Source organism: Alosa pseudoharengus, unplaced genomic scaffold, assembly GCF_046254945.1.
Source record: "Alosa pseudoharengus isolate Yale_2024_CS ecotype anadromous, Long Island Sound unplaced genomic scaffold, YU_APseudo_1.1 YU_APseudo_1.1_scf_8, whole genome shotgun sequence".
Taxonomy (NCBI): Eukaryota; Metazoa; Chordata; class Actinopteri; order Clupeiformes; family Clupeidae; genus Alosa; species Alosa pseudoharengus.
In genome coordinates, this window is record NW_027468870.1 from 25,571,855 (window position 1) to 25,596,405 (window position 24,551).

Genomic DNA, 24,551 nt, shown 5'->3' on the forward strand with positions numbered 1-24,551 from the left:
TGACTACAACAGAATAATAACACCGCAATTCACAGGGAAATGAAGGTGAGAATGTACTGTGAAGTGGACTGTCTGGATCGTCTCTGGCGCCGCCAGACCCAGCAGACTGCCGTCAGAACCAAGCCGAGCAGAACCATAACCACCACGAACACGATAAACACGTCTGACTGAAGCCAATCAGCCAGGGTGCCGTACTGAGGGCTTCCACTGTCCATGCCTGCAAAAGAGAGACTAGTGATATTTAGAAGGTTAATTACTCCCCACCCCAGCCCATGTCTCAGACGGTGTGCCGATGTTGCATTGATACACAGCCTTTTTCAAGGTTTTCTTTTGCTTCTTTTAATAAAGATGTTTTAGGAGGGCGGCAATGGTTTTAAAAAAGTAAAGCATTAACACATAGATAGTCTTTCTTCTCTCATATGAACCACAAGGATACGATAATGTTACAATAGCTACACATGTTAGCTAAACATAAGACATGTAAATATTGATTATTAAACATTTTAATCACAGTGAAAAGTCAGGAAAACACTAATTATGTCTTGTTTTACATTAATGTTTCAACTGTAATATTATTATGACCGCCGCGCAGCGAAGCGGCGGTCATATAGGTTTAGTCAGATTTTTTTTTTTCTTCTTTTTTTCGCATGCCCAAATTTCCGTCAAGGATTCCCGGGACACTGAAAGACCGGGGTACACGAAACTTGGTGGGCATGTAACCCCACATGGATAGCATGGAACCATCGTTTTTCGTTTTGATCTGTAGCTGGACTGGACCCCCCAAAAGGAGGGTAGGGCAGACACAGTTTTCTGTGAATATCTCGAGAACCGTAGGGTTTAGGAGGACCATTTTTTTCCGTATGTTTGCCTCCAGGGGTCATGTTAACCCATTTCATGTGCACACATGTGCACAAACAGATACACACACACACACATACATCCACAGTAATCATACGTATGACACATACTCACACAGTAGACATATGTACGCTTGCATGCACAGGCACATACGCAGGCACACACACAAGCACACACACACACACACACACACATACATAACATAAACATGTACATGCACACATGCACACAATTCAAGAATTTCTCAGAATTATGAACAGGCAAGATGGAGGTGAATTTTACATGTGAAATCTATGAACTAATCATGTTTTGGTACTTAGCAGATACCAGTGAGAATTGAGTGTGGATAATGCAATTTAGTGTGACAGTTAGAATCATATAGGCCTTTCAGCGTGATTTATTTTTTGTGGAAAAAATGTGCTGGACTGGGCGGCGGTCATATTTTGTAGCGCTCTGCGGTACATCTGGTTTCCTATAGATCATTGTGTTTTTGTAAAACTATATGTCCTGAGGTAACATCTTCACAGCAAGTAAGAGTGTAGATGGCGCTAGGGATCGACCGATATGTTTTTTTCAGGGCCGATACCGATATCAATTATTACCAAAACAGGAGGCCGATAACCGATATGTAAAACCGATATGTCAGTTGTCAAAAAGGGGGGTAGGTAGTAAAGGCGATATGCTGCAAAAAAATAATTCAAAAGCATTTAATTATGCAAACTTTTCTTTCTTCTTTTGATACACAATTGTCTATCAACTTGCATCACTTGCAAGTGTAAATCCTGTATATCATGTTAATCCAATAGCTAAGTGATAGCAATTATTTTCATAGACTAGGCCTACACAATGGGCTATGTGCTTGTTAAGGGACCTGTCACAAAGAGGATGCTTTGCCATCGTGTGTGTGAGTGCACTAGAGGGAGAGGAAGAGGTGCATGTGTGATATGGCAAGTGTTACGGTTGAATAGTTTAACAAAACAGTTTTAAAATAGATCTTAGGCTATTTAAGTATGCAATTTGTGTCCATGTGTAGACTACAAGCTACACTTTTGAGAGCCTAAAGCTCAGGACGCGATTTAGTTCAGGTCGGATTAAATTACGGCTGGCCCTGGGTGCATGTTGTGTTTTCTGACAGTCCGTTTCAAAAAGGAGCAATTAGACTTTTTGACGTTCGCTATCGCATAATTTAGGACTTGTCTGTACTATTTCCGCCGTGGTGTCCCGTTATTCACAATTAACGAACGAGGCAGAGGCAGAGAACTCCCGACACGCAGCACCCGAGTTTGTAGGCTAACTAGTAAACAGTAACGTGCATCAATCGGGAATTCGCTAAATGAAGGAAGTGGGTGCTTTACTTATTGATCCGGATCAAAGAGACAATAGCTTACAAAGTGGTGTTTTTGTAACTTCAATGTAGATGATTGTGATTCATTGCAACTTCACCAATGTAGGCTACCTTCCTTACCTTCGAAAAATAGCTCCGTACAGCTGAAGCCCAGTCTACAGTCTGCCTCAGTGAGAATCCTAAACTTTGTCTGTGTTCAGTCTTCGATCCTGATTGGCTGCATTCGTGCTAACTAACAAATCAGACGGTGTAGTGGGCGGGACAATGCTCTTGACCACAGAGTAGCAAATGCAGGGAGTGAGAGACGCTTTACAGACAAAGTAGCGCGTTTCATTCTTTATCCATTTTAATATCGGCTTATCGGTGGAAAAAATGACCGATACCAATTATTATAAAAAGGCTAAATATCGGCCCTAATAATCGGCCAGGCCGATAATTGGTCGATCCCTAGATGGCGCTGGTTGGTCAGCTGTATGCTGTGTGGGTGTTTCATGAGTTAACCCTCTTGCTGTGTTCACGGTCAAATTTGGCCGATTGACAATTATTTTCTCTCAAAAATATTGTTAATTTATTCTGACTATCATAAGGCTCCATGACTTTGTTAACAGAGGGCATCTGAACACACTAAACTTTAACTTTAGAACACCCATGTGTATTCTGGTCAAAAATGACAAAAATGCCAATGAAAATGGTCAGTGTATAACATTGAGTCCAGACACATACAGTGGTGTGAAAAAGTGTTCCATGATTTCTCTTTTTTTTTTTTGCATGTTTGTCACACCTAAATGTTTCAGATCAAACTAATTTAAATATAACACAAAGATAACACAAGTAAACACAAAAGGCAGTTATTAAATTATTAAGGGAAAACCCAAACTTACATGGCCCTATGTGAAAAAAACTGTGCATAACATAACATAACTGTGGCCTGATTACTGCCACACCTGTTCTCAATCAAGAAATCCCAAAGACTTTTGGGAAAACATCATACCAACAGTAAAATATAGTGGTGGTAGTGTGATGGTCTGGGGCTGATTTGCGGCTTGGGGACCTGGAAAGACTTGCTGTGATAAATGGAACCATGAATTCTGCTGTCTACCAAAAAATCCTGAAGGAGACTGTCCGGCCATCTGTTTGTGACTTTAAGCTGAAGCGAATTTGGGTTCTGCAGCGCGACAATGATCCAAAATACACAAGCAAGTCCACCTCTGAATGGCTAAAGAAAAACTAAATTAAGACTTTGGAGTGGCCTAGTCAAAGTCCTTATCTGAATCCTATTGAGATGCTGTGTCATGACCTCAAAAAGGCAGTTCATGCTCGAAAACCCTCCAATGTGGCTGAATTACAACAATTCTGCAAAGATGAGTGGGCCAAAATTCCTCCACAGCGCTGTAAAAGACTCACTGCAAGTTATCGCAAACGATTGATTGCAGTTGTTATTGCTAAGGGTGGCCCAACCAGAGGTGTGTTCATATTTGGCAAACAGTGGCGAACATTCATTACATTTGAACGACTTGGTGTTAACATTCCATTGTAACTGCATTGTTGCCTTCGTCAAACTTACGTCCAGTTCCACTGTATGTTCGCGGATAACTACCTCCTCAGACTGTGATTGTTCGCCGAAAACTCAAGGCTAACGGAAAACTGTTTGCAAACGTTCGCCTATGTTTGCGAATTTGAATGCACCTCGGTTATTAAGTTTAGGGGGCAATCACTTCTTCACAGAGGGCCATGTGTGTTTGGATTTTGTTTTCCCTGAATAACCTTTACAACATTTAAAAACTGCATTTTGTGTTTACTTGTGTTATCTTTGACTAATATTTGCATGTGTTTGATGACCTGAAACATTTTTAAAAGTGTGACAAACATGCAAAAACACCACTGTACCACACACACACCCTCACTCCCCCTCTTTGCTTCTATGCCAGCCCCCACTGGAACCTTTCCCCAATATTTTCCCCTTTCTGACTTGCCTGAGCTCAGGGCAATGAGGCCTGTGGGCTTAAATAACAGATGGAAGTTCAAAACTGGTAATATCCACTAGAATTTAAGTTGATGCAGAAGGTCTACATTAGATGGTAATATATGTGTTACTATGGATTTATAACAAGTTATAATGCAGCGGTCATTTTTGACCGGGAACACAACAGTAGTAGCCTAGAAATCTAGACGCACCCTATAGCGGCAGCCAATTTGATTTGCTGCCCAGGCTAGTCTAGCAACTCTCCGTTGGCTTGCGAGCTGGAAAAATTAAACTTCGATAGGGCCAATCACATCATGTATAGAGTCGTTAGGCGGGCTTAACATAATGATTGATGGCAGAGTTGAATCAGTTCAGCGTGAATTCCCTGCTACAAAGAAGGTGGATGTTGCTGTTGGCGAACAGTGTGACATGAGTTAAGCTTTTTTAAGTTGGCAAAAGTTTGAACTAGCCAACTAGCTCCGCTCTGGACCTGTAACCGGAGGGTTGCCGGTTCGAGCCCCGACAAGTGGGAATGGCTGAAGTGCGTTTGAGCAAGGCACCTAACCCCCCACTGCTCCCCGAGCGCCGCTGTTGTAACAGGCAGCTTACTGCGCCGGGATTAGTGTGTGCTTCACGTCACTGTGTGCTGAGTGTGTTTCACTAATTCACGGATTGGGATAAATGCAGAGACCAAATTTTCCTCATGGGATCAAGAGTATATATACTTATACCTTTATTAACCTGGAAGTGCTAGTGCTAGGCATGGACTTGAATGACAGACACGTTTTAAATCCCCCATGAACAAATGCTACTGCTGGTTACCAGGCAATCACAAGTTTTAATAATTTTGTACTTAGTTTATAGAGTATGTGTCCTTTATGTGTGATATTGTTTGTGTAAAACTATGTTTGTGTGTTGTTTGTTTAATGTTTGTAGTTTTCAGGGTGGTCCATTAATGAAAATAAAATAAAACGAACGGATATCAGTATGAGACGTGTCCTGACTTATTGACCAGCGGGTAGTTACAAAGAGCATGTCAGTCCTGCTATCAGTGGTAATCTTGCGTTATATGTATGCATGAATGAGTATAAACACATCCACATATGAGTATAAACACATCCAAAAGGATGGTTAAGACATGTTTGGGTGGTGCCATTCCATATTAATCCCCCTTCTCTGCTACTGGGTAAATGTTTGTTACCAACATGTGTAACAATATGGCAGCATCTCTCACGCATATATTTGTCCACTGGAGTGTGTGCGTGTGTGTGTGTGTACTCAGCATAGGAAACATTCCCTACCTGTTTTGTTTAACTGACACAGTGGCTCTGGGAACAGCTGGAGTAAGTGTCTTAGGAGGCCTGGAGGAGGTGGATGTTCCTGGGATTTGGGAAGCAGCCCTACACAGCAAGAGGGAGCCCTTAACCAGAAAGCAATGGCCAGCAATAGCCAAATCCAAAAGGTGACCACATCGCTACCAAAGCCATAAACCAAGGGCAGCCCAACCTGAAACACGCATAGATCTAAGGCCCTGTGGGGCTTCTCTCATATGGGCGTCCACAAGCTATGGAGGAATCTGCAGCCTCCACATTATGCTAGGTTGGCCTGTCAGTAAAAGGATGGAAGAACAGCTGCAAATTGGTATATATCTGTCCATAAAGTGCTAAAAGAAGACAATACACATAATATTACCAAACTAATAAATGAAAAGGCAAATGTGATTTGAATGATGGATCTCAGATTAAAGGGATTCAGAAGTAAGTTCACTAAAGTGTAATGTTACATATTTGCATTACAAAGATAACAGTGTGTAAGCCGCTTTGGACAAAAGCATCTGCTACTAAAGCCATAACCACAACATAGAAGATTATTTTTATGAACTTACTTTTAGTCTTTGAAATTACATTGTAGGACGAGGAAGGCTGAGGGAAAACTCAGTAGTTACTTTCAGATAACTCTGAGTTGCATGCTTGAGTTGCATTTATGTGTCAAATAGAATTTGGAACCTAATTGTATTATGATGTCACTATTGGAAAGTTCCCATTTTGATTTTCCTGATCGCTACCTCTTAATGTGTACTGTATAGCCTAATTGTCTTATAAACCATTTACATTTCTAGTTTGTTTTCAGTGGGTATGTTTTTTAACCTACAAAATAATTTAAACCCAACCCTATTGCCATGCTGTTTTTCATTTGCTGATTAGATATAACCCAAATTCCGAAAAAGTTGGGACGCTGTGTAAAATGTGAATAAAAACAGCATGGCATGATTACAAATCATGTTAACCCTCTATTTAATTGAAAAAGTTAAAAGACAACATATCAACTGTTGAACAAGAACATGTTTATAGTTTTTATCAAAAATATACATTTTGAATTTGATGCCTGCAACATTTCTCAAAACAGTTGGGACAGCATGTTTACCACTGTGTTGCGTACATTTTACGTGGATGTACAAGATAGAAGTGGTGTATGTGCAATGTAAAAGTATGTGTGAGCTTTTCACAGGGATGTGTAAGACAAAATTGGTGTATGTGCAAGCTTTTCATTTGCACGTGGGGAAAAAATGTAGTGTATGTACAAGCTTTTCATGTGCATATGCAAGAAAAAGTAGTACATGTGTAAGCTTTTAGTGCATATATGGGACCCATTCTTGATATATGGCATAGGGGGCTGCTGGTACTGAATACCAGAAATGTAGCTGATCTTTCTGTCGCCAATACTGTCAGGATAGCTGAAGCCTTGGGTAGGGTGCAGTATGAGAAATTCATGGCGGACCGCCTGATTAACCACACCACAACTATTACTGACACAATTCCAAAGAACAAGCTGCCGTTATTTAGGTCTCCACCAGTAAAGACACGGTCGAAGCACAAAGCACATCTGGCTGCACTGAAGAGTGATTGTAGCCTGTTTTCTCGTCTGTATCATGTCAAAAAGGGGAGGGTGATCTGGATCAGCCATGAGAACAAGCCAGCACTGCCATCGTTATCTCAAGGAGGCATGTTAAGAAAGGGTTTAACATCAGATCTTGTGCACTGTCTTACATCAATGAATTCTGGCTTGTCAGAAACCTCTGTTGGTCATGTAGAGGCTGTATTTATTGATGGTGCTGCAACTGCACATATGTCGAAACCAGGTAAAACCTCCCAGGTCTATGCTGTACCATTCATAGCATCACAGTTGACAGATACAAAACTCATTGACATTGTTTGGGATGTATACCAAACAAACAGCCTGTCTGAAAGCCATGACAAGACAGATGAGGGGGAGGGGACCTGAAGGACATTCTACTAAACTAAGGTTTAATACTAAAGAAGTGGAAAGATTTCTTGTTTTCTTACCATTGCATCCTGACAAAGAAGTCTATGCCACAAAAGATAACACTGTCCTCTGTTCTCCTCCTGGCTGTAATGTGAGTCTCCTGGTTCCGTGCACTCATGAAGAAGCTGACACACGTCTTGTTTCTTCATGTGGCAGATGCTGTCAACAAGGGAGCCAAGAAGGTGGTTCGAACTGTTGGCTCGAACTGTTGATGTGTTCATCTTGGCAGTAGCTGTCTTTCAGAGAGTCAACATGGAGGAAATGTGGATTGCCTTTGAAGCTGGTAGTGTTTTTTGTACTCGGTCCATCCTCTAGTTCCACATCGCTAGCATTTCATTCTTTCACTTTATGTGTCCCTACATCTGCCTTCTGTGGTCATGGTAAAAAATATATCCAGAGGTTACAGAGGCTTTCAATGAAATGTTACAGACCCACAACAGTTGTGCAATCTTTCCTGTGTCTCAACTAGACATTTTGTTGTGCTCATCTATGACAGAACTAGTACATGTTTTAATGAGGCAAGGAAACATCTTTTCACCCAGAGGTCAAGATCTCTTGAAAACATGCCCTCTACACAGGCTGCTTTGAGGCAACACATCAAAAGAGCAATGTATATATATATATATATATATACTCTTTTGATCCCGTGAGGGAAATTTGGTCTCTGCATTTATCCCAATCCGTGAATTAGTGAAACACACAGTGAGGTGAAGCACACACTAATCCCGGCGCAGTGAGCTGCCTGCAACAACAGCGGCGCTCGGGGAGCAGTGAGGGGTTAGGTGCCTTGCTCAAGGGCACAAGCCGTGCCTACTGGTCGGGGTTTGAACCGGCAACCCTCCGGTCACAAGTTCGAAGCACTAACCAGTAGGCCACGGCTGCCCCCTGCCTTGGTTCCAAGCCCACAGTGGCCCAGTCCTTCAGAGTGGGGATGGATTGACACAGATGTCGGATGGCTTTGGACAACGCTCCCCGAGGCATCACAGGCTTGTTATGAACATGTGCCCAGCGGTTGCAAAAAGGGTTGTATGGGGCACTGCCACTGTTACAGTAATGCAAAAAGGCTCTGCTCTGGTGATATGACTGCAGTGACTAAAACAGTGTTCTGATGAGGCCTTGGCCAACGTTTTTGACACTCCCAAAGGTCAAGGCCTTTACAACAAATGTCACTTTACTGTGGTGATTTTAGAATTAGTTCATTGAACATTTCCTTTTGAACTGGTTTGATGTCATGTTTTTAACTAGTTTTATGACGTGTTGTTTTGTTGATGTTTGTTTATCATGTTGCCATTATTAGGACTTTTTTTCTAGTGACCTTGACCTACTCCATGATGATAACCTCTGATATTTTTTTTTTATCATACAAATAGTAACAGACACAGTGACAGGTATTATACAAATTATATATATATGCTGCATACTGCAGATATATGTAAGGGATAATGGACGACACGGTGGTCTGTTCACAGAAGTTAATGCACGGTCGAGGTTGTAAAACGGTCCCGACGCGAAGCGGAGTACAGTGGGCAGTGCTTCGACTTGGCCAGCTTCACTTCGCGGTCCGCGGACGCTGCAACAATCCAAACAACCGGTAGATGGCTCAAGTGAGCAGGGTGTCTCGTAAAAAGAAATGGAGCCTGGAAAACCCTACACAGACTTCACTACAGACTTTAGCAGACTGGTTTAGAAATAATTTAATAGCCAGAAATATGCCTGCCCTGCCCTAATAAAGAAATATTTGGTTAACTGCGAGTGAATCCCGTTTGCAGCCGTAGAAGAAACGCAGGACAAATTAAACATTCTGGTTTTCTCTGAGTGCAACGATGATAGACAGACATCATTTGGACAAAATATAGAGCATATTAACCTCCGTTGCTCAGCCAAATGCCTTCCTGTTACGTCCTGTTATCACGGAGTTACAGGCGATAAACGATTTTTGATGGTCACAAGTTTACTTCATTAGCGGTTTATTTTTTTTAATTATTATTATTAAAGAGTGTTTTTCATTTAAAGGTTTGACTTCGTGCTTATTCAGTAGAGTATTTAGTGCTCTCCCCAATCCCAGACGTTCACATTGCATGTTTGTTTGTAATGGATGCAACCGCGAGATAGGCTATGCGTTTGACGGCAATGAGTTGTTAACAGACATGAACCAAGACATATAGCCCAGCAGCAATCTAGGGACTGTTCGTTATTTATTGAAGGAGCCACCGGAGGAATTTTGAGTGCTTCAGTTGGAAGTTGCATGACCCTCTCTTGCCTGCTAGAAATTGTTCAATGACCCTCCGACAGAATTGTTAAAAAAGACATGACCCTCCCCTGCCAATTGTCGGTGTCTTCCGCCCGCGCCACAGCCACACACTGTGATAACGTTTTTAAATCATTCTTTCCCATGAGCTTGCATGCTACCAGTCCTTCCTTTTCAAATGTGTTGCGCCTGTTTGCACAATTTCACAAATAATCATATGTGATTAATAATATGACAAATAATCCCTGTGCACGGGGACCGAAACAATGCATGCCAACTTTTTCCGTGTTTATCACGTATTTTAACTTTCCCCCGCTGTCTTGCCGTTTTAATGTTTTCCCGTAGAATATCCCATATTTTAATACTCTCATAACAGCCCTGTCTCTGTGTTGCCCTGTTGCTACCCCTTGCCCTTCCAACAAAACAGATGTCTTCAAATCATCGTTTTCCTTGCTTGAAGGCGAACTTAGAGTGATGTTAACCTATTTAAGTTTAACGGCGTGATTGTCGTGAGAGCACGATTCATTGGCGCTTGCATGTTCGGCCTTATGTCTACGTGCGCACCTGAGGCTACTCAGCTACAAGAGAAATAATTTCCCCTGTTTGTATGTTCACTGCAAGTTGGCCTACCATAACTTACTAACTCTGCACTGTAGACCCTAACTGGCTATTTATATTTTTCTGTGAAATAAGCAAATGTATTTGTTCAACTTTATGAAGCAGAATTACGCATAGGCTACTTGGAACATAATACATTTGACAAGGGACAGATGTATGCTGCTAGTGACAAAATATTAACTTTCAGTGTTTTACTATGTCTTTGTCATGGGGAAGTGTTTTTCCCCATGCATTTATTCTAGGTTACTGTCAGTGACTGCCGTGAGAGAAGCGGGTTCTGTGTTTCGTTCATGTCAGTGACTGACGCGAGAGAAGCGGGGTCTGTGTTGTGTTGCGTTAATTTATTTTCATTGGGCATGCCGTGCCGTCTACAGCTCTTCAGTTCTGACAAAGCCAAAATTACTCCTTTTGAAACAATGAGTGCAGGAAGCGCGTTTGTATGGTTATATTGCTTGACGGGGGGGATCCCAAGCAGCTTTCAGCCATAAGGCTACTTTGAGAACATTTCAATTCACCCGACACTAATATTCAAAATGTTGAAAACTATTTCGGCATAGCCTATAAATGGAATGTTAGTTGTAAACAAACAAGCTACTTGGTGAGGCTTGGCCTCACAAATGCGCTCGTGCCTTAGATGGCAGGAAAATCCACCCGATTCACGTTGGCTGGGGGGAAGGGGGGCCATCAGACATTTGTGCCCAGTTAATCCGGCCCTGACCCCAACAAATCACACCTTCCCACCTCTGACAGCTTAAAAGAAGTCAAGAGGACTCCTTACTCACAGACCTATTCACAAACCTGCGGCATTTTGCCGTGTTTTGAAATCCTATGCAGCTAAAGGAGCTTCCAATCGCGAGGAAGCAATTTTGCATTGTAGGCATAACTAACATGCAACAACGCCGCCAACAACAACCAAAACTAGACTAATCATTGTCAACATGTAAATTAAATGTAACAAATTAAAATGTTCTCTTTTGCAAACGTAGGCATAGTAACATAATAATTTAATAATGTTACAAAGATACTACATCAATCCGTATGTTTCATTAGGCTACTAGGCTATTTGTTTTGCCTTGATTCATTTAGGCTAGGCCTTTTTATTCAGGGGCCGTATTCACAAAGAATTTTAAGGCTAAAAGTAGCTCCTAACTGGCGAATTTAGGAGCAACTCCTAAAAATAATGGGCGTGTCACTTCTAACTTTAGGACTCCTAATTTTTTCACAAAAAGTAATTCACGAAGCATTTTAGACCTAAAAGTAGCACCTAAGTCTGGGACAGCTTAAGTCGAGAGGACTCCTAACTCACTAAGACCTATTCATAAACAGCTTTTTTGTGGCATTTTACGTTGCAATGTTTTGAAATGCGTAGCCTATGCGCAACAGGAGCTTCCAATCGCGAGGGAACAATTTTGCATTCATAAAAGGGATGCAATAACGCCACCAACAACCAAAACCACCAAACAACCAAAACCAAACCTAAATGAAATGTAACGTTTCATTGTGAATCAAATTAAAATGTTCTCCTCTTTGCAAACGTAGCCTAGGCATATGGTGACAGATTCATTTAATAATGTTGCAAAGGTAGGCTACTACATCAATCCATAGGCCTATGTTTCATTAGGCTATAGGCTATTTGTTTTGACTTACTCTTTATTCATTTAGGCTAGGCATTTTTATTCAGTTATTAATCATCTTCCGTCCTTTTTTTTTTTTCCGACCTGTCACCTGTCACTCATCATCGGAAGAGAGGTGTTTGGAATTCCCGCGTTACAATCGTCAGCCAATCAAGGTGGTCACTTCAGTCAAGCTCGTGCATGAGTAATGACGTCATCCATAGCCACGAAGACTCACTCCTAGTTTAGGGGTTGTCTGAAAGGCTTTGTGAATAACTTTTAAGAGAAAACTCCAAGCTAAAATCTTTAAGTGTGATTTAGGAGTAGCCTACTCCTAGTAGTAAGATAAAAGCCTTTGTGAATAGCCTACGGCCCCAGTTATTCATCATCTTCCGTCCTTGTGTAGCGCACGCATTCTGAGACCTGTCACCTGTCACTCATCATCGTAAGGGAGGTGTTTGAAATCATGTCCGCGTTACAATCATCAGCCAATCAAGGTGGTGACGCTTGCCCATTTACCCAAATTAATGGTTGAATATTACTGATGATCATTGTTATTTAAGAACTGTCGTGGCAGATATTCAGACTCGGGCCAGAAATTAAGTCCAAACATCTTGCCCACAACGTAACAAAAATACACCATTATAAGTGCCGAAGTCAAAAACTTGTCCCAAAAAGAAGGCTCAAAAGTCCGGCAGAGTTCCGTGCAAAAATTCCTTTAATGACTACATAGCGCAAAGCCTGAGTGGATCGCACGATCGCACTCCCGAACAAAGGTAGAACTCTCTTACTTATACCCCTCCAAAATGCTGACACAACACTACCCCGAACGAACTTTTCCAATTTTCGTGGAATTCCGTTCTGGGGGGCCACACAATAAATTAATTTATGTTACTATACACCAACTGGCCTGTAGGTGGCCGGAGACAGTTTTCTGTGAATATCTTGAGAACCGTAGGGCCTAGGAGGTCCACCTTTTTTATGTATGTTGGTCTTAAGGGGGCATGTCAACCCATCCCATTACCACTTATTTCATGTATAGCGCCACCTAGTTAAAAATTAAAAAGCAAAAAATTAGGTGTTTTCATCACAATATCTCTGGCTGACAAGGTCAAAACTGCACGAAATTAAAAGTGTAGGATCATTATGACACCCTCCGAATGCATGCCAAGTTTTGTCAACAAGGATTCCCGGGACACTGAAAGAATTACATTTGCTGCCAGGGCTAGTCTAGCAACTCTCCGTTGACTTGTGAGCTCTAGAAATTGAAACTAAATCTGGCATTGAAATCGCGTATAGAGTCGTTTGTTGGGCTTAACATAATGATTAATGGCAGAGTTGCAACGGTTTGGCTTGAATTCCCTGCTACTTGAAAACAAATATCCTATTGCGTCCTATTGCGTGCAGAGGGAATTTGAAAGACAACTGATTATCCCGACCCTCGGACTGAGCACTGCGAACAGTGAGTGCCCAGACCCTACATTTTAATGTGGGTCTGGCTCGCCAGGCCAGGGGCATGACTGATGATAGTGGAGATAACGTGTTATCCCGAGGCTTTTGCAAGTCAGCATCTTCGACGGTAGTCTATTAAAAATATAAGTTTTCGATGTCCCAAACGGAGAGCCATACTTTATTGTTTTTAATGATCTCTATGCTACTCACAAAAATGTAGGCATGGGGACATGATGAAGTAGGCTATCCAACTGTCGTGTTCAAACATTATGCGTGACTCGGACATTAACTAAATGCAACAGGCTCATATTGTCCTCGCATTCGCAAAATGAGGACCAGTGTTTTGTCAAATTGCAAATAGCTATTCTTTTTAACTATTTTTTTATGATAGTATGAAGTGCTTTTTGTATAGGCTACTATCTTAATCTTGGAATATGGGGAGGGAAGTGGCGCGTCTGCAGTCAGCCAAATATGAATGTAATTCTGCGGCATAAAGCAGATGTATTTGTTTATTGTACAGAAAAATAAAAATGACATGTCAAGCAGTCAATTGACTACATTGCAGTCAAGAAGTAGGGCAAATTAAGACACTGTTTTGATTTGGTAGTTGCGTTACCCCCAACACTGACAATAACATAGACAGCAAATTAAGATATTTTGTCGTTTTGTGGAGCGGCACCGGTAGGCTATCAAAAGCAGATTTCGATTTTCGCTACCACCGTGTAGTCAAGCCTTAAGCCATACCCAATAGAGCCCGACCGATTTATCGGCGGGCCGATATTATCGGCCGATATTAGGCATTTTCCAAACTATCGGTATCGGCATTTATAATGGCCGATAAATGAATATTTTAAAAATAAAATAAAAACGGACGAAACACCCTTCAACCATGTTGCGTTGTATAGTTTGTCCACCAGAGGGCACTCTACACCGTCACTGCTGGCAACACTTGTGTATAACGCGCCACACATCCTGCAACCTGCTGATCCAGCCGAGTCGGGCAGAGAGAACCAGTTATCCGCGAGTCAGAGCATCAGTGAAGTGTGTTCATGGTGATTTGGTCACGAGACATACATTGTTTGAAATTATTATCAATTAAAAGAACATCCCCATCAGCTCTCTTAACTCAAATAAGCATGGCAAAATTCGTGAAAACAATGTCCAGTTTTGCTGCTGTTAAATAAGCCGAGAGTGAAGAGGAATTAGCTAGTAATTACGTTACGTTGTTACAGTGTAGTTGACTGTCTGTCCTTTTAACTTTTGACAATGTGACTGAAGATGTATTTCTTTAATAGCGTGACAGTTATAGCAGTGAGACGTATCATCTCTCCCCGGCCTGTTATTTTGAAAGCGTATGTTTTACAATTTGCAGTATGACGTTATCCATGGCTAAATTAGGGCTCATCATAGACTAGCTAACCACAAAGCTAGCTAATGCCATGAATATCAGTGGAAGACCGCTAACGTTAACATTAATGAGCTTGGAAACCACAACGAACTTATTCTGCCTAAATAAAGTAATGATTTATAACTAGTATATCTGTAGTTACAGTCCCTGCATTGTAAAATGTAAGTTAGACGTGCGAGGAGTGAACATTTAGACATAGAGAAAAAGTATCAAACGTAGCGTGTGCAAAACGTAGCTTGTGTGAAATCCAATGACGCCAAGTGTGCGTTTCAGACTCGTTCAGCCGCAGCATTAAAGAGTTACTGGAATAGTAGGTTTTAGAAGGCAGGCAGCAACTGATGATTGAAAATGGTTTGATGTAGCTTGATGGAAATAATTTTAAGTGCAGGTAAAGGGATAAGCAAGCTGACATTGTAGTTATAAGGTAGCTTATAAGGCAATAGGGACTAATTATTACACACGCACACTCAAACATTTAAGAGTGACCTTTATCTTGTTTAATGATAATACAAATGATGATGATAGACAGGGGCGCCTGCAGGAATTAATGCTATGGTACGCACAGCCATCCCGCCCCCCGCGAAAAAAAAAAAAATCACTCGTGAACAATAGACCTCTCCAGAATATATCCCGCCTCCTAACTTCCGTATCTATCCAACTTCCGGGCGTGGATTGTCTATGGGAAATAACATGGCGTTTTGAAAGATCGTACCTGTCAAACTCTGTAGGTGACAAAGTAGAAAAAGCTGCTGGGCAGATTGGCCTACACACTTCTGCCATCTAGTTTCCACTGGATTTTTTGATTTTCGGTGCCGTTTGAGTAGTATAGTCTATAGTATACTACTTAAACGGCACCGACAATCCAAAAATCCAGTGGAAACTATATGGCAGAAGTGTGTAGGCCAATCTGCCCACCAGCTTTTTCAACTTCGCTACCTACAGATGTTTTACTGGTATGATATTTCGAAATGCCATGTTATTCCCCATAGACAATCCACGCCCGGAAGTTGGATGGATAGGGAAGTTACGGAGGCTGGACTTATTCTGGAGAGGTCAATATTGGTCCGTGCATTGGTCAGTCAGCAAAAAAGTAGCCTACATAGCATAACAACATCCACATGCAATAATAAAACGACAACGTCTACAATGACCTATTCATTTGGACAACTTGATACAGCGCTATACCGGCTAAAGTTACCTTTAGTTTTGTTCTAGCGTAACGTGACGTCTGGCTTTAGTCTAACGTTCTGACAAGCACACCGATTGCCTACCTTGTTCTTGTCCATCTGGAATAACTCCTAGCTTTGCTGCCTCCATCCTTTCTGTTTTCGTTGTTTAAAACTTGTGATATCCATGATGAGTATTGAGTTAGTGAATTAGCTCAACATTGTGTGCTGATAACCATATATAGATAGCCGAGTAAAAGAAAACAAGTAGTCTATTGCGTGCCTGCGTGCGTATTCTCTCTCCTGCTCAAACAAAATGTGTGCACGTTAATTTTGATAACATGTTCACTAACTTTACATAATAGAAAATGGTAAATAGCCTGATGGCATGCAGCTAATATGGCAAGCGATTTTATCATTTACCCGCTAAGTTTGACTATCTGGAATTAACATTGTAGATATCAACAACGTCTTTCTGACTAGTCGCAATTACATTTTGGATAGTTGGAATTGTCATTCAAGATATCTGTAACGTAATTGTGACTAGTCGAAACGTCAGATAGAGATATCTGTAATTTAGTTTTGACTAGGCAAAACTGAATTACAGATATCTGTCCTCACGTCATTGAAAACAACATTCAACTCGTCACACATCTTAAATGGCAATTGCAGATATCTTTAATTCAGTTTTGACTAGGCAGAATGAAAGGTGAAGATATCTCAAACGTCATTATGACTAGTGCAAATTATTGTGCAAGACGTTGCTCTTTAGTTCCGTAGCAGAGCCCGTCTAGATTTCTAGGCTAGCCTATGGCAAGCGATTTTAACATTTTCCCGCTAGACTGGATATGTATTGCAGATATCTGTAATTCAGTTTTGCCTAGTCAAAACGAACATTTTAGATATCCGCAACTGAATTCTTCCTATCCATAATCGTCATTTCAGATATCCACAAAGACATTCTTCCTATGGCAAATGACGCCACATTTGCCATTCATTTCTATGGGGTTTATCATTACGGATATCTACAATTCAGTTGCAGATATCCACTATGTGAATTACGGATATCTGCAATTGAATTGTAGATATCTGTAATTCCAGTTAGAGATATCTACAATTTGATTCTGACTAGTCATAACTCCAGTTGAAGATATCTTTAATTCACTTCAATTCAAGATATCTACATGTTCCTTTTCAGATATCTTGAATTAAAGTTTTGGCTAGGCGAAATGACATTGTAGATATCTGTAAATGGAATTTTGACTAGTCAAAAACGACGTTGTAGATATCTCAAACTGGAGTTAGGGATAGTCATAATTTGATTGTAGATATCTATTATCAAGTTATAGATATCTTGAATGAGTTTTGATTAGAGATATCTGAAATTGGAGATATCTATAACTTTCATTCTGCCTAGTCAAAATGTAATTATAGATATCTTGAATTAGAGTTTTGACTAGGCGAAATGACGTTAGAGATATCTGTATTGCTATGCAAATTAGGCCCGCATCCCACTTTAGGCGGGAGAAGAGCGTGTTGTTGTTCAAATCATCAAATCACATAGCACCTGTTAACTGTTAACTTTGTAATTAGCACCATGTCAGAGCAGCCAGAGGGCGAAGGAGTTTTTAATCGTCTTTTTAATGCTGCAGCCTATGCAAGACAGAAGCTGGCAGCAAGAATTGATGATTCAATGTTGCTTTGATTTTTTCGATTACAGCCAACACCATTATGAATGGAATTTCCTGTAGCTGGTGCTGGTGAATTTAGTAGCCTAGGCCTACTAATTAATGTAGGCTACGACATTACAGCCTGCTTATTCTTCTTCCATTCATAGAAATAAGGAAATAAGCCCACTTTTTCTTCGATTATGTTGGGGAGGGGAAATTAGCTGACAATGTCTAAGTAGATGGGCTAGCCTAGAAATCTAAACGGGCTCTGCTACGGAACTAAAGAGCAACGTCTTGCACAATAATTTGCACTAGTCATAATGACGTTTGAGATATCTTCACCTTTCATTCTGCCTAGTCAAAACTGAATTAAAGATATCTGCAATTGCCATTTAAGATGTGTGACGAGTTGAATGTTGTTTTCAATGACATGAGGACAGATATCTGTAATTCAGTTTTGCCAAGTCAAAACTAAATTACAGATATCTCTATCTGACGTTTCGACTAGTCACAATTACGTTACAGATATCTTGAATGACAATTCCAACTATCCAAAATGTAATTGCGACTAGTCAGAAAGACGTTGTTGATATCTACAATGTTAATTCCAGATAGTCAAATTTAGCGGGTAAATGATAAAATCGCTTGCCATACTAGCCCATCTACTTAGACATTGTCAGCTAATCCCCCCCCCCCCAACATAATCGAAGAAAAAGTGGGCTTATTTCCTTATTTCTATGAATGGAAGAAGAATAAGCAGGCTGTAATGTCGTAGCCTACATTAATTAGTAGGCCTAGGCTACTAAATTCACCAGCACCAGCTACAGGAAATTCCATTCATAATGGTGTTGGCTGTAATCGAAAAAATCAAAGCAACATTGAATCATCAATTCTTGCTGCCAGCTCCTGTCTTGCATAGGCTGCAGCATTAAAAAGACGATTAAAAACTCCTTCGCCCTCTGGCTGCTCTGACATGGTGCTAATTACAAAGTTAACAGTTAACAGGTGCTATGTGATTTGATGATTTGAACAACAACACGCTCTTCTCCCGCCTAAAGTGGGATGCGGGCCTAATTTGCATAGCAATACAGATATCTCAACGTCATTTCGCCTAGTCAAAACTCTAATTCAAGATATCTATAATTACATTTTGACTAGGCAGAATGAAAGTTATAGATATCTCCAATTTCAGATATCTCTAATCAAAACTCATTCAAGATATCTATAACTTGATAATAGATATCTACAATCAAATTATGACTATCCCTAACTCCAGTTTGAGATATCTACAACGTCATTTTGACTAGTCAAAATTCCATTTACAGATATCTACAATGTCATTTCGCCTAGTCAAAACTTTAATTCAAGATATCTGAAAAGGAACATGTAGATATCTTGAATTGAAGTGAATTAAAGATATCTTCAACTGGAGTTATGACTAGTCAGAATCAAATTGTAGATATCTCTAACTGGAATTACAGATATCTACAATTCAATTGCAGATATCCGTAATTCACATAGTGGATATCTGCAACTGAATTGTAGATATCCGTAATGATAAACCCCATAGAAATGAATGGCAAATGTGGCGTCATTTGCCATAGGAAGAATGTCTTTGTGGATATCTGAAATGACGATTATGGATAGGAAGAATTCAGTTGCGGATATCTAAAATGTTCGTTTTGACTAGGCAAAACTGAATTACAGATATCTGCAATACATATCCAGTCTAGCGGGAAAATGTTAAAATCGCTTGCCATAGCTAATGGGATACTGTGCATAGTTGGGAAGGTATGGTAGGCCAATTTGGTGTGAATACACACACACACACAAGGGACATTTTCTCTCGCTGTTGAGCCTGATGGTACGCACAGTGCGTACGGACGTACCTGCAGGCGCGCCTGATGATAGTAATAATGTCATCATTATTTTTTGTAATTATTAAGTCTTAGTTCAAAGTTATATTTATGAAGCTTACTAAGTCTTTTAATACTGGTAACTTTGATTTGGTTGTTGTTATTATGTTTTTGTTCAAAAGACTAAGTTTCATATCTTAAGTTTCTATTTTTATACATTTTATTTATCAGAACTTTAATATATTTCGATGTTCCTCTGTTCCACTGTGACAATATTATTTAAAAATAAACAAGTTTGTTTTTGAAATGCATTATCATATTATTTTAGTCAATACTCATAAATAACTACAAATAACTAATGTTAGGGAATAATGTTTTGTTGCGCGTTTCTGAAAAAATATATATATATCGGCCAATATATCGGAATATCGGATTTTTAAATCAACAAATATTTGTATCGGTATCGGCCTTCAAAATCCTTTATCGGTCGGGCTCTAATACCCAAGTAGCTTAATCGAGGTAATGTTTAATTACGATTTATTTTGTTATTGAATTCGTAGGCTGGGATTCCTCTCGGTAACAATTACGTTTAAAGGTAGCCTAGCCTCCTGCTTTTTCAGAAGGGGCGGCAGTCAGGCTACTGACAGAGCGATGTACAGTGGCAGAGCGACGCACAGTGGCTGAAAGTGGTACTAAAGCTTCACGCAGCTTCACGCCTCGTAATGCGCGACTGAAGTGGCGATTTGAAAGCGATGCCCACTGTAGGTGGCCTGTGTGTGTGTGTGAGAGTGAGATGGTGACCTGGGGAGTAAGCCCTAGAAATGCTCATACCACATGACCAAAATGTTCTCCCTACAAGCAGGTCTTTTTTTTTTTTTTTAAAGAAATAAGTTATTTATTTTTCATTTTTACCTGAACTGAACCTGAACAAAAGTGACATTTCTGTTTTTTTCTTTGATGTCAGCTCTAAAAATATGCTGTTTGTTCTTTGAACTTAAGAGAATTGTGCCTGAAAAGTCCTAGAAAAGAATGTGATTTTGATTTGATGAAGATTAAGAAGATATGGGAACCCTGAATATGCTTTATGTTTTACTATAAGAAAGCCAAAATAAAGTTCACAATAAAAGTTCAAAATAAAACCGCTTGCTTTTTACTTTTACTTCAAATACTTTAGTACATTAAATATCAGAAAATTACTTTTGATACTTAAGTACAGTATATATCAGATACTTTAAGACTTTTACTTAAGTAATATTCTAAAAGGTAACTTTCACTTCTACCAAAGTCTTTTTCTAGTACGATACTTGTACTTTTACTCAAGTATTACTTTCTAGTACTTTACTTAACTGTCTACAGCACTCTGCAACATCAAACAACATGTCTATGGGTTGATTCACTCCAGATAATCCCTTTAAGGCCTACTGTGTCATCAAGAATAAAATTAGTCTTACAAGCAAATATTTCTGTCTGAAGGCCATTGGATGGAGGGACAGAGAGGACAGAGACACCACACTGCTGGACCAGAGAGCAATGGCAGGGCTGGATAGAACGTAACCCCTGGTTATACATACATGTAAAAGATGGATGCCTTGGTTGCATGGCACACAGGGACGCAAAGACTTTGCTATTGTCTGGTAAATGTCCGGGGATGAATTTTGCTAGTGAATGGGGCAGTGGGGAGTACCTGCAAAAGGACATTAGCAAAAAAAATACACAAACACAGAGATAGTGCTTCACATCTGAGGTCTACTGAGATAGCACAACAGAAACAAAAGGAGGTCCTGCCAAAAGCCATTTTGGAAATCAATGCAGCTTTAGTGCAAGAAACAACCAGCTCTTTCAGAACTGCATATGCAGTAGCGAAAGAAAGGTTAGCTTTTAGAAAGATGCCACCTCTCGTGACTGCAAGAACTTAATGGTACTGTCATAGGGAATGTGCATAGGTCAGATCATTCTTGTGCTGAAATTGTGAACCACATTGCCACAGAAATGAAAAAAGTGGTAGTGAAGAACATGCATTTCATTGACAGTTGATGAGAGCACAGTATTTGGGCTGGCCTATTTGATAATATTTATCAGGTGTGATGTTACAGTGGGGATGTTGAGAACATCTTAGATCTTATTGAATTAAAGGAGGGTACAGATGCCAGTTCCATTTATGATCCATTGAGACAAAGCCTAAAGACAGCTGGATTAGATGATGACTTCTTAAAAAACTCATAAGCATTGGAACTGATGGGGCCTCAGTTTTGTCAGGGTGCAAGTCTGGTGTCATTTCTAGATTTAAATCTGAATTTCCAAAGCTAAAATCCATCCACTGTATGGCTCACAGGTTGGACTTGGCTGTCCATGACTCCATTAAATCCCTGGCTGCCTGCAATCATTTTGAGATATTCATCTCTAAATTGTACGGTTTATTTAATCAATCCCACAAACTGGTCCGATTGCTACAAGACAGAGGTGGGACCAAGTCGCTGTCACAGGTAAGTCCCAAGTCTTAGCAGTCAAGTCAAGTGACAAGTAAATACAGAGAAGGGCAAGTCAAGTCCAAGTCACATCAAAGCCAAGTCGAGTCCAAGTTCCAATTTTTTTCAAGTCCTGAACAAGTCATCAGGTACTCTTCACTTAATAATGCCATTATTAGACTATCGATCATAATTTTAACACTTCAATCTAACCCACAGTATTTTTTTTATAAACACAAATTAAAATATGTTTAATGTTTCTGTCTTAAAATCTTTTACGATATATGCATGAGCATACCTGTGTAATATAGGCCTACACATGTGCATACCTGAGTAGGGTTGCCACCTGTGTCGGACAAAAATCCTGGACATTTTGACCATCCAATCGACCTTTTTGTTTGTAAGCAACGGCGCCTTTCGCACATTTAACCCAAGATAAAAACCGTCATTCTAAGCGACAATTGTATAGCTAAAATTAGTAAGAATGACAATTTCTAGTTATTTGTTTACTTAATTGCTTTATTTAAAGGACAGGTTCAGTATTTTACACTTAAAGCCCTGTTTTCAGATATTTTACGATTAAATAGAACGTATAAGATTGAAATTTGGACACATGCTGCTGTCCTGAGAATTTTCGGTTTCTGTGGTAGCGCCCCCCCTCCTCCAGAACGCTGCATAGGTGCACTGGAACAATCCTTCCTAAAACGCATTAAACTTTCGTTTACAAAGACGTGAAACTCACCGAGTGGTCAGGGGTGTTCGCTGATATGCTCACACAAAAATTGCTGCAAAAGATTCTTTCCAACAGGTTTTATCGTAGTTTTTGTCCAACTCCATTGACTTGTATTGGATGTGCTGTGAGGTACAGTATTACTCCGCTGCCGGAAACGGATATGGGGTTGTTTGTATTCTTTCTGTAGTCTTATGCAGTCGCGGTATCGTAGGCTACTACGCTATCCAAATTATTGTCACGTCCAACCATGGCTAATGCTAAAATGTCTTGGAACTTGCACGATGTGAATGATAGCCTACGTGAATCATTACGTTTTCATCATGAAAGTTCCACAGCCAAAAAAATAGTAAACGTACAAAATCATGTAGCCAAATTATTCATGTAGGCTAGGGTTAGTGTTAGGCTTATGATGTGAACATGGGAGGTTATGGACATAACAAATAAGTTCTTAAGGCCCATTCACACCAAGAACGATAACGATAACTATAAATAAATATCGTTCTCGTTAATATGAATGACGGCGTTCACACATATAACGATAACGACATCAAGAACAATATCGTTGGGGATCACTTTCAGAGCGATTTTGACAACGATAAAAACACTGACAGCCAATCAGAATCCTATAGAATTTAAAGGACGTCATAGATACAAACGTCATGCTGTGTTTACTCTGCTCACGAGAGTTAAAGTTAGCATTTCAACATGGCAGATGCAGCAGATCTTGTGGAGAAATTAATCGAGGAGGTTAAGAAAAACGCACCATTATTTGACAAAACAAGTAGTCTTTATTAAGACGCATTAAAGAAGAGGGACATCTGGAACACCATTGGGAGCCGCCTCGGAATCTCTGGTAAGTGCTCCGAAATGGATTATAATTGATCTAGTCTATCGGAGATGAATGAAGAGACGGTCATGAATAATGTTAGCTAACTTTAACATTAATGCTAAATGGCAGTAGGTTAAATGGTTAGACAACAGGCCTACTTCTCAGTATGTCAGTATGAACGAGGCTACAGTACAACATAAAAACAGTCTTAATATAAGCTAGCCTACTAACGGTACCTCACAATGTGACTTCATTGACTGGATCTGTCAAGCTAGCCATGGTCATGTTGTAAGTTACATGCCTATCATTAAAAGGATCTGATTCTTATCTTACCTCAAGTAGTTCAATTTAGGTTTTTTCAAAATCCCCCAAAAAACAGTGCTTTAGAAGTTTGCTATCCTTGACATTACATGTTTTCTGAATATTATTTTGTAACCTTAGGTGAAAATGCTAGAAAAAAATGGATGAATGTGAGAGACGCCTATCAGCTCAGCAGGAAGAAAAACATCAGCAAGAGTGGTGACCCAGCAAAAAACATAAAACCATATAAGTATGCTGGGATACTGGAGTTTATGATCCCACACCTCCAGTACAGAGAGTGAGTTTATGATCAACATTTTGTAGTCTACAGATTAAACTTTTAGCCCAAGCTAAACCTAGCTACACTAATGACTAAAACTCAATTATGTTTATAGAACATCAGGTAACCTGCCAGAGGAAGGTAAGGAGGCAGATGAGGGAGTGTCAGAACAGATGCTACAGGGGAAAGAAAGGGCAGTGCCAGAAATGTCCACTCCTGCCCCATACTCCAGAAAAAGATCCAGCAGTGGACAATCTGCTGTTGATAAAGCTATAGTGGATTACTTGGAGGGTAGGAAAAAGGATGAGGATGACCTTGATTTGTTTTTTAAGTATGGCAACCAGCATGCGAAAGATGCCAGAGCACATCAGGTGTAAACTTAAATTCAGAATACATGAGATGGTACACAGAGCTGAAATGGAA

The 24,551-nt window shown here is 40.1% G+C and overlaps 1 pseudogene; it reads left to right on the forward strand.

The window, feature by feature from the left end:
* The first annotated feature begins 4,511 nt into the window (after positions 1-4,511).
* Positions 4,512-22,022, forward strand: LOC143112664 (E3 SUMO-protein ligase KIAA1586-like; annotated as a pseudogene).
* Positions 22,023-24,551: the final 2,529 nt, after the last annotated feature.